The sequence below is a fragment of the Nicotiana tomentosiformis genome, chromosome 8 (assembly GCF_000390325.3).
Source record: "Nicotiana tomentosiformis chromosome 8, ASM39032v3, whole genome shotgun sequence".
Lineage (NCBI taxonomy): Eukaryota > Viridiplantae > Streptophyta > Magnoliopsida > Solanales > Solanaceae > Nicotiana > Nicotiana tomentosiformis.
In genome coordinates this window covers 22,975,889-22,987,153 of record NC_090819.1, presented here as the reverse complement: position 1 = coordinate 22,987,153, position 11,265 = coordinate 22,975,889, and positions in this window count along the sequence as shown.

Sequence of the window (11,265 nt, the reverse complement as noted above, 5' to 3'; positions counted from 1 at the left end):
TTTGACTTCACTTTAAAGGGACCAAACTAAATAGAGTGGTAATAACTTCAATAATTTTGACTTTCTTGAAGAAGGATGGCTTTGAAAGAAAATACTTTTCTCTTTGCCGGCTAAGAAATAAACACACCTTTTTAGCTTCACTTGTTTCACTCTAGAAAGTATATTTTTCTTAGCCAAACACGTAATATCTCCCACTCTCTCACTCATATGACTTAGGCTTTTGTGCCATAATTTTGATAAAGTATCATTTTCAACTTAATTTATGGAGTCACCAAAAATAAAGCATTATGTCACGTATAAATAAGAAGACTTGATTCCTTAAGCCACAACTAATAAGCCCTTGGTGAGTTTCTATTGGTCACTAAAGAAGGCACTATAATAACCTTTTTCATCGAGTCTTACTGTGGAGATTAATTTTAAGGAAAAGTCCGAAGAATGCTTCACCAGCGGAAGAACTAATGTCGAATCATTATTAGTCTTGAAACAAATTGTTGCAACACCAAATACCTTAACTTTACTGGCATTACCAATCTTTAATACTCCAGAGTCAACAGGAGTATAAAATAAAAAAAAAAGTCTTTTCTTGGTGTGACATGTGAGGTAGTTCCAGAATTAACCAACTTATCTCATGGGATACCAATATGATGATGTTTTCAATATAAGCAAAGATAAAGTCATCTCGAATAATAATATCGATATTGTTCTCGTTATTTTTTACTTTCTTTCTGCTTTTATGTCTTTCTTCAACTTGTAGCATAACTTTCTCGTATGTCCTTTCTCGATATAATGGTTGTACGAATAATTTTGGTATTTGGACCTTGACCTGGTTATGGTTTTACCTCTATTCCTTGAACCTTTTATTACATCTCTCCCCTATATTTTGTAACCAAAACATCTACCTGTGTGGACGAACCCTGAGATATTTTTCTTACATCTCATTCAACACATCACTCTTGACTTATTCTATTGTCACTTACCACCTAGAGCTAAATTTATCAAAGAAATACATTTGAGAGTGTTAAAGCGCCAAACTACTTGTATCTCATTATAAAAATTAACTTTCATTCCAAATAATTGATCAAGGACCCCTTGAAAATATTTTATATAATCAAGAATAGGGCTTCCCTCTTTGCATTTAAAGGTCATCAATTGCTTTATCAAGAACAACTCCCAATTTTTGAAGCATAAAGCATCTACAACTTTTTTCCACAATGATATTGCATATGTCTCATTTACAATATGATTGCGAACACTATCTTCAACCCATTGTTTTATATATTCACAAACTTGCTGGTGCTCAAAATTCAATCTTCATCGACATAGTTTCGGGCTTATCAGCTGCAAAATAGATAGATGCGTCTTGTTCATGAATAGCAGATGTTTCATCTTGCTTTTCTATAATTGTTCCCATTAAAATATATCATATTGCTCATATTTGCCTCCATCCTATAAAATTTTGGATAAATAATCAAGTCTTCGATACCACTATTATATTGAGAAGGAGACAAACCCTAGAATAGAAAAGATAAAGAACACAAAATGTATCGTAAAAAATCCTTCAAATCGAAGGTAAAAATTACGAGATCCTTGAAACCTTCGCGTAAGGAGGAGAGCTCTAGAGATTGGTGATCAGGGACGACTGAAGCACAAAGCTCTCGTGAGCCTTTAATGGCTGCTCCGGCCACATGCCATCCTCCTCATTAGGTTGGTCAGTCGTCAAACACCTCTCCACAGCCCCTCCAATCCATTACAACACCCAATCTATTACAGAATTACACGAAGCTATTGCAACCAAAAATATTAAATGCGCCCATGCAAACCCTAGCTCAAATACCAATCAAACCTGATGAATATTTACATGGGGAGCCTGTTATCAAGTGGGAGAAACAAGGAGTGAAACAATCTATCGTTCAATAAGGCCTTCAATTGGCAGTACTTGAAAAATTTTCGTATGGGAAGCCTGTCATCAGTGAAATACGCAAAGTTATTCCCATTCAATGTGAGATTAAAGGAGCTTGTTCAATAGGTTTAATTGAAGCTAATCATGTGTTGATTAGGTTGTCATTAATGGAGGATTATGTTCATATTCTGTCAAAGCCTGTTTTTCACTTGAAAGTCCAAGGTGATATGTGGCAGATAAGGTGCACAAAGTGGAATCCATGGTGGAAGCCTGATGAGAAGACACCAATTGAAGTAGGTTGGATCAGCTTTCCGGAGTTGCCACCCAATTGTTTTGGTAAGAAATATATTTTTTCATTGGCAAGTGCTGTTGGCAATCCATTATATGTTGATATTGCAACTCAAAATAGTACTAGACCTAATTGTGCAAAGGTGAAGGTTGAGGTTAACTTGTTGTCTAAGTTCCCTCAAAGAATTAAAATAGTAAAGGAGGAAGATGAGTATGGGCCTGAGGAGTTTAAGTGGATCAAAATAAAAAAACAACTACATGCCTAAGTACTGCAAGACTTGCAAGAAGAAAGGTCACAATGAGCCTGATTACTGGGTAATTCACCCAGAATTACACAAAAGATTTGATGAAGTTGCTGAAAATGGTAACACTGGAAAAGAGGTGATTGGTACTGCGGCTAACCCAACTAAGGTGCTAACTAGTGGAAAAGTTTTAGGAAAACCTATTCCTAATCCGGCAAGGCAAGAGTGGATGCAAAGGAGGAAAATTAGGTATCAACGAGATAAGAATAGTCACATAATTGACAATGGAAAGGAGAAGGAAGATGGCAAATTCAAAGAGAAGATCATTGAAGATGTAGTGGAAACAAAAAGAAAATTGATGCTTTAGTGGTTGAAGAAATTGATCAACCAACTTTGAGGACTACTGATGGCAAAGTAGAAGATAATGGCAAAGATCAACAGAAGAAGCAGCATGGCAATAATGCTAAGAAGGTTCATGAGAAGGAGCAGGTGAGGAATGTAGAAAATCCCAGCTCCAATCCTAAGGGTGCTGGGATTTCTGTTGTGGCTAATGAAGGGGTTACTAATCCAAGTACTACAAGGATTAGGGTGGAGGAAACCACGGAAGCTTGAAAAGAAAATTCGGTGGGAGATATATGCCCTAATCATAGTGGTACTGGGATTATTGATGAAACTATAAAGGAAAGGATGGTTGACTATGTTCAAAGAAGGTTTAGTACCCCTAAGGAGGTGCTCAATGTTACCCTAAACCACTCACGGCAAGAGGTGCCTTCTCATACTTTTGTGGATTCACCTAAGTCAACTGGAGCTACTAGAGGTGATAGACCATTATGGAGTGATAAAGTACATGAGTTAAAAAATAATTCTGAGGAAAAAAATGTACATGAGTCGAAGATCAAAGGGGAAACACACAGCTAGAACAGGCAGACAATGTTGACAACAGGTCTACAGTAAACCCTAGCTTGCAGGAAATTAGGGTTGAAGATTTAGAGAAGACCAACGATCAACAACCTTTACAACCAATTGGAGGTACTAAATAAGAACAATAAGAACCTAGAATCGCTGAGTGGATCAACTGTAGAATCGGCTGGAAGAAGAGCTTCAATGGAACATTAAACCCTAAAGGAACTGTTCAATTTTTTAACAATTCTAGAGGTGATCCGGTGGAGATTTTGGGGAAGGAAAAAGTTTGCAATGTTAATGTTGATGTCTTAGAGGATACAATGAGGGAAAATCAATGAAAAACTAAGGGAATGACCTCTGATCTTAATGGACAGTAAATTCGAGAAAGAATGCTACAGTGAACCCTAATCTCGGCAATGTCTATGAACTTTAATTCATGATAATGCAGGAAGCTGTAGGAAATTTGGAGCAGAATGCTAAGGTAATTGAGGAGCAGGCTATTTTTCCAAAGACAACTAGATCTTTATAGGCAATACCAATGGCCTGTGAATCAGGAACTGATCAAATTATGCAACTGCAGCTCAATATTCCATTGAAGACACCTTTGCAGACATTACATAACTTAGTCACACACAATGTTGTACCTATAAAGATAGCTTTGATGGAGCAACAACAACTTGAAGAAGAAGGAGATGATGAGTCAACTGTAGAGAATTTCAAACAAGAGGCAAGAGAAGCTGATTTACCTCCCAGAACTAGTGCAAAGGATGGTAAGAAAGCTAAGAACCAGACACAAAATAAAGAAGCACCTAAACCTAAAAGAATTATGCCCAATAGGGTAGTTTCACAGACCAAATGATGAGTAAGATACCGATTTGGAATATTAGGGTTGTGAATACACAGCAGGCCTTTCCTAGGGTGATCAATATGCAAAGAGAGCACAATTTCTTTGTCATTGTGCTAATGGAACAAGTGACTGTAAATGTTTTTCATCATGACATTGGGCAACTTATTATGATGACTTTTGTGTGCAAAGTGTTCATCATTAGACAAGTTAGAATGGTGGGATAACTTGTACTATATGGAAAGTGACATGGAGTTTCCTTGGCTAGTAGGAGAAGACTTTGATGTGGTGTTACATGAATATGAGAAGATAGGGGGCCTCCAAGTACATCCTCTTGAATATAAGTACTTCGCATTTTGTGTAAACTCCCGTGGCTTATTTGATCAAGGATATAAAGGAAGTCCATTTATATGGTGGAATGGGAGACCTAATGCTGAATGTATTTTCAAAAGATTGGACAGGATTTTTGTAAACTTGCCATTTTAAAACATGTTGTCTTTAATTTAAGTGGAGCACTTGATTAGAACTGGTTCAGATCATGCACCATGACTTGTGGAGAGCAGACTAAAACTTTGTCAAGCCTTTCAGATTTTTAAATTTCTGGACAAAACATGCTACATTTAAGGAGGTGGTGAGACAGAATTGGGATGCTGACTTCATAGGAGATCCATTTCTAATGTTCAAGTATAAATTGAAGAAGGTGAAGACAACACTTTCTAAATAGAGTAAGGATACCTTTAGTGACATTTTCAAATAGTTAGTAATTCTGGAAGACATTGTAAAGGTCAAGGAGATGTTGTTTGAGGAGGAGCCTACAATTGAGAATAGGATTATTCTTCAAAACGCTCACGCAAAATTGAAGAAATACTTAAGTATAGAGGAGCAGTGCTGGAAGCAAAAAGATAGGATGACATGGTTTACTGAGGGTGATAGAAACACTAGTTTCTTTCACAATCATGTTAATGGCAAAAGGAATAAACTGCAATTAAAAAGGATCCAGAATGGAGATGGCAACTGGTTGGAAAATCATGAACAAATGGCCAATGTTGTAGTTGAGTTCTATCAAAGACAGTTCACTAGAGAATGTGATCCTACAGATTTCTCTATGCTGGAGAATGTACCTGATATGGTTATAATGGAGCAGAACTTGGATTTGTTTAGATTTCCAACTCTAGAGGAGATTAAGGTTGCAGTCTTTGAGATAAGTGGCGATAGTGCCAGTAGTCCTGATGGATTTACTAGATTGCTTTATCAAGAAGGCTGGGATGTAATTTGATTTGACATACACAATATGGTGCTTCATTTTTATGGTAGTGCTGCATTGCCTAAGTCTATCACTCATACTAATTTGATGTTGCTACCAAAGAAACCAAGAGTGCAGACTTCCTCAGACTTAAGACCTACAAGTTTAAGCAAGTTTATCAATAAAGTGTTGTTTAGGATTCTAATGATATATTAGAGAAGTTTTTGCCTTCCCTAATCTTATCCAATCAGTCTGGATTTGTGAAAGGGAGAAGCATATTTGAGAACATTCTTCTTGCTCGGGAAATTGTCACTGACATAAGGTTGAGAGGTAAGCCTGCCAATGTTATCATTAAGCTTGACATGGAAAAGGCTTGTGACAGGGTTTCATGGAAATATTTGTTGCATGTTCTAAGGAGAATGGGGTTTGCTGAACACTTTATTAACATGGTATGAAACATGTTATCTAACAACTGGTATTCAGTCTTAGTGAATGGGCAGACCTCAGGTTTTTTTCAAATCGACAAGGGGAGTGAAGCAAGGTAATCCACTGTCTCCTACCTTATTTATCTTATCAGGTGAGGTGTTATCTAGGTCTTTGAACAAGCTGTTTGAAGACAAGTCATTTGTTGGATTTGGTATGCCTAAGTGGTCTGATCCTTTGAACCACTTGGTATATGCTGATGACACAATAATATTTTTCTCAGCTCATCCTTCTTCCTTGAGTAAGATCGTGGCAGTACTTGGCAGATATGAGCAGGTGTCAGGCCAATTGATCAACAAAGCTAAGATCTCTTACTATATGCATGCCTATGTTGCACATGCATTGTTTCAGGAAGTTGGTGACATTACAAGTTTTGCTAGAGGAGAGTTTCTGACGAGCACAAAATATACACTTAAATTATGCTCGTTAGTCAAAGATAGTATAGTATAATATCGTGTCCACGAGGATTGGACTTAAACAGTATTCTCGTAGTTTATAGCTAGATTGCTATCCAGGAGGATCAACAATGGAGATTTCTATAATTTCTAACTACAATTAACTAAGAACCTAAAGTTATTGACTAATGACAATCGCAACAAAAGTAAGCAAGGAAATTATTCATGGGAGAAAATAGGGGTTGATAGGATAGGTGCAAGATAATTATTCGGGATCTAACTCTAGATAATTCACTTCTAATGTTCAAGTGAGTCTCTCAAATTCACTTAATTATCAGTACAATTGTTTAGTAGAAATTCCGTTCTCGATTAAGTCTCAACCTCACAATATGAATCAATTTAAGTTCTGTGAAGATATGCAAGAATGTGTAAAGGATTGGTCTTTAGAAGAACCTGTCTCGATTATCCTCCTAACTAGGTTTAATTAATTATTCAACTAGCCTATTTCGATTACTTAGAATAATATATGAACTCAACCAACAATACAATGCAAAGACATCACAAGTTATGCCTCTTTCGATTACAAGAACAAGTGAATATAGATGCAACAATTAAATCTTCCAAAAACTATTCAAATACATAAAAATAAAGTTATAATCCACAAACAATCATCAATACACCAAATCTATCAAAACCCAAAAGGAACTACTCCATAGACATGAAGAAGTTCTTGACAAATGTAACTAAAGTATAGAAAAATATAGATTCAATCCAAACCCGGATTTTGAGTGAGGAAGCAATGATGAAATCCTTGTGCTTGTGTTCTTACAACTCCTCCTTAGCCTCCTTGGCCTACTTAGGTCAAAAATCTATCAAAACAGTCCTACAAATGGTGTTTTCCCGTGTATTTAAACCATCCCAATAATCCCCGGATGAAATTATCCTTTTTAGCGGAATTGGGAAGTCACTCTAATATTTTTGGGCTATCGCGCCGCTCCATGCGGCGCGCATGTAGGAAATTCCAGAACATGCCAAAATATGATTTCTGGCCACTTTTTGTACTAATGCCTCGCGGGGCATGCCGCAGGGTGGTATTGCAAATTATGGCCAGAAATAAATTTTTTAAAGTTCTGATATCCAGACTTGGTTTTTGACCCACGAACGTGATCCCAGCTTAATTGCTTGGGCTTCTACTCAGACTTCAAAGCTCCAAATAGCTTGAATTATCTTCACAATATCTACATAACTCGAAATCACTCCTACAAGGCATAAAACACACAATAAGTGGAAGAACACTACCAATTAAAGCTCAACACAAGTAAAGTGCAGTGAATTAGAGTGTAATAAGCGACTAAAATATGGGATTATAGCCTACCATCAGTTTCCCTTCACATATTTAGGGTGTCCAATCTTCTACACTAGAAGGAGAATTACTATGATGATCTAGTGAATAAGGTGAAGGCTAAACTGCATTATTGGAAAGGAAAACTTCTATCATTTGGAGGAAAGGCAACACTAGTCACCAGTGTGTTGCAAAGCATGCCAGTGCATCTTTTATCAGTTTTGGATCCCCTTGACAATATTCTTGAGCACTTACATAAGATCTTTGCATGTTTCTTTTGGAGCACCAAAGAGGAAGGTAAGAGTAGGCATTGGTCTTCTTGGCAGAATTTAACCTTTCCTACAGAAGAAGGTAGTTTAGGATTCAGATCACTTCATGATGTATCAAAGGCCTTGTTTGCTAAATTTTGGTGGTGGTTTAGAACTACTAAATCATTGTGGGCTAAATTTATGTGGAATAAGTATTGAAAAAATGAACTATCAATAGTAGTGAAATTTAGAGAAGGCTCTCATGTTTGGAGAGAGACGTTGAATGCTAGGGAAGAAGTGGAACGTGAGATCTTGTGGGAAATGAAGAGTGGAACTACAAATATATGACAAGAAAATTGGACTGGATTAGGAGCACTATATCATGTTTTACCTCTAGATTTTCCAATAGATGAGAACTTATAAGAGGTGGCAGAATTCAGGCAAGAAGGAACATGGAATGAGTAGTTGATTGATTAATGCTTTCCTGAAGAAATTGCTGAGCATATTAAACATAATGTTCACTATGAAGGCAGTGAAAGGTATTGGGACAAACCATACTGGAAGTTCATTGTCGGGAGTGCTTGGCAGATTCTTAGGCATATATAAAACTGTAATATAGAGTTCAAAAATATGTGGATTAAGGGCTTTCCATTCAATATATCGTTCTTCTTATGAGGCTATGGAGACACAAGTTGTCTACAGATGATTTATGGAGAAGGCAAGGTTATATACACATATCAAGATGTTGGTATTGTCAGCATCCCCAGGAGGAAATATTTGATCACATATTTCTAACTAGTCATACTGCTAATAAGGTTTGAAAGACATTGTTGGGGGCTGCATGGATTAATATATCTTTGGTGCAGGTGAAGCAAGTGATAAGGGTATGGTGGAATGCTAAGTGTTGTCCAAAGTTGAAGCCATTATTTCATGCGACACCAGCTACCATTACATAGGAGCTGTGGAAGAAGAGGAATACATGTAGGAATGAAGGGACAATATCAACTAGTAGAGTGATCCATGAAGTTAATAAATCATTGCATTATCTAGCAAGGGTTAGATATCCATGGCTATCAAATATGGCTTTGCTTTGTCCAGATATGATAAGCTACCTTGAAGGATACAAGCCTATTCTTGTTATCAGAACAGTCACATAGCAGGCTCCTCATATAGAATGGTTCAAATGCAATACTGATGATGCTTCAAAAGGAAACCCTGAACCTAGTTCACTACGTTTTGTGAGAGAGATGATGCAGGTGACCTAGTGTATGCAAGGGCAATGGAATTAGGTGTTACTACCAATGGTGTAGCTGAGGCAAAAGCTATTGTGGAGGGACTGAAATACTGCGTGGAACATGACCTTCACCCTCTCATTTTGGAGACCGATTCATTTGTGTTGAAGAAGGTCATTGAAGGAGAAAGGGATCCCCCTTAGTGCATTGTGACAGAAGTAAAGGAGACGAGAGACCACTTCAATGTGATCTTTCAATATTTGTTCAAAGAGGACAATACTATGGGAAAATGTTTGGCTAACATTATTTTCTCTTTTGCAGGTACAGTCCAGTTTCACACATTCTCTGAACTGCCAAGTGCAGGGAGGAGGTTAATCAACCTTGACAAATCACATACTCTTAATCTTATGATTAGGATCGCCAAAAGAAGAGCACTTGATTGATGAGCATGGATTGGAATGTAAGTTCAGCTGCTGCTTGGTATTGTTATTGTTGTGTGTTCTATATATCATTAGGTTACTTACCGGTGGTATTTGCATGTTCTCATACTCATTCTGGTGGTGATCTAGTGATATATGGGATAACTTATACAAGCAGGCAGCATTCTTTGTTTCACATAATATCACAAGGTGTCATGTTAACTAGATTAAGGTGATTGCATATAGTAAGCCTCTGCAAGTGAGGAGACAAGTTAGTATTTCAGATTTTTCATAGCTTTATTGTAGCATTGTCTCCTGATGTGCTTAGTTGTGGTAACAAACTGGGATCCAAGGCTTTTAGATGGACAATGTGCTATATTGGAATTATGAGTGTTGCTAAGAAATTATTCAGTGGTATTGGCATAGTTACATGTCCAATCTGGAGGTGTTATGGCAGCACTTGGAATTGGTTTCATATACAGGAACTAGCCTTCTATGGACAAGCTAACTGGCAGGTTGTATCAATTGGGATTAATTCAGTCGAAATCCAGTTGACAACATGTTTTTGCACTCTTTACTACTTGTTACTGTTGGAATTTTTAATTTCAAGAAGACCTTTGTGCAATCACACCTACTTGGTAAGCTATTGGAATGGTTTGACAGCTCATGGAGTTGATAGTGTTCGTTGGAGATTCATATTTTCCTTGTCCTTTGAAATGCAAAACTTGGCTCCTGGTGAGAGCGTTAGAGGTGCTACATTGAGGTTTTGCCCTTGGCTGGTGGATACACACACCACCATATGTTGGAAGTTGTTTATGACATCATTTGTAATACTTAGCTTTTACTGTCTCTATAGTTTTAACTTAGCATATTTTAGAGATGACTTTGGACAAATTGTAAACTTTGGGTCCTTGTTTTTCTTTTTGGATTTTATTTATATATTAGCCACTAGGAAGCCTACCTAGTGGTATATTTACTTTAAAAAAAATTACGAGATACCAAAGATCCAAAAAGCTCTACTTAATAATAAGAGGGTTACAAAAGTTTTTAAAATTAGCTAAATAACAAGTATCAAGAATGGAGCAACAATAATAACAAGAAATCAATTAAGAAAGAAGAGAAATTATCCAAAAAATGGAGTTGCTATTTAGGGCTCAAAATCATATGCTCCAAGTCTCCAAATTTGATCTAACTATTTAGATTAAAGATCAAGATATGAAGAATACTCAGTCAAAATTTTAGCCCAATCTAATGATGAACAAATCAAAAAATATAATTTGAAATTGGCTGATCGGAATAAACATCTACAGATAAATGAACCTTTTTTCTTCACCCTTCTGTCTTGATGGGTGTTGTCTCAAAAATCTTTTCAATGCGTAAAGTCTTTTCGAGACTAATACCAATGAGCATAGAACAATTCTCCAAAGCTATTGTAGACATTAAAATTTTAACGGATCAAGCTAAATCCTAAATTTAAGATACTAGAAGACTCTTGAAATCTTAAGAGTTTATTAGGGTTGCTTGGAGGTTACTCCACCCTAAACCCTAATTCACACCTATAAAAGGGATACATATTCCTTTGAAGGGGGGTCTCAAAAATCCCATAAACTCTTGGGATATTCACAAAGAAATCAAAATTGGTCGGATACTTTTTGACAATCAAATAGTTCAAGAAGCAGGAGATCACACACATCCCCAGGAGGTCTGCATCATCCTACATTCGAGA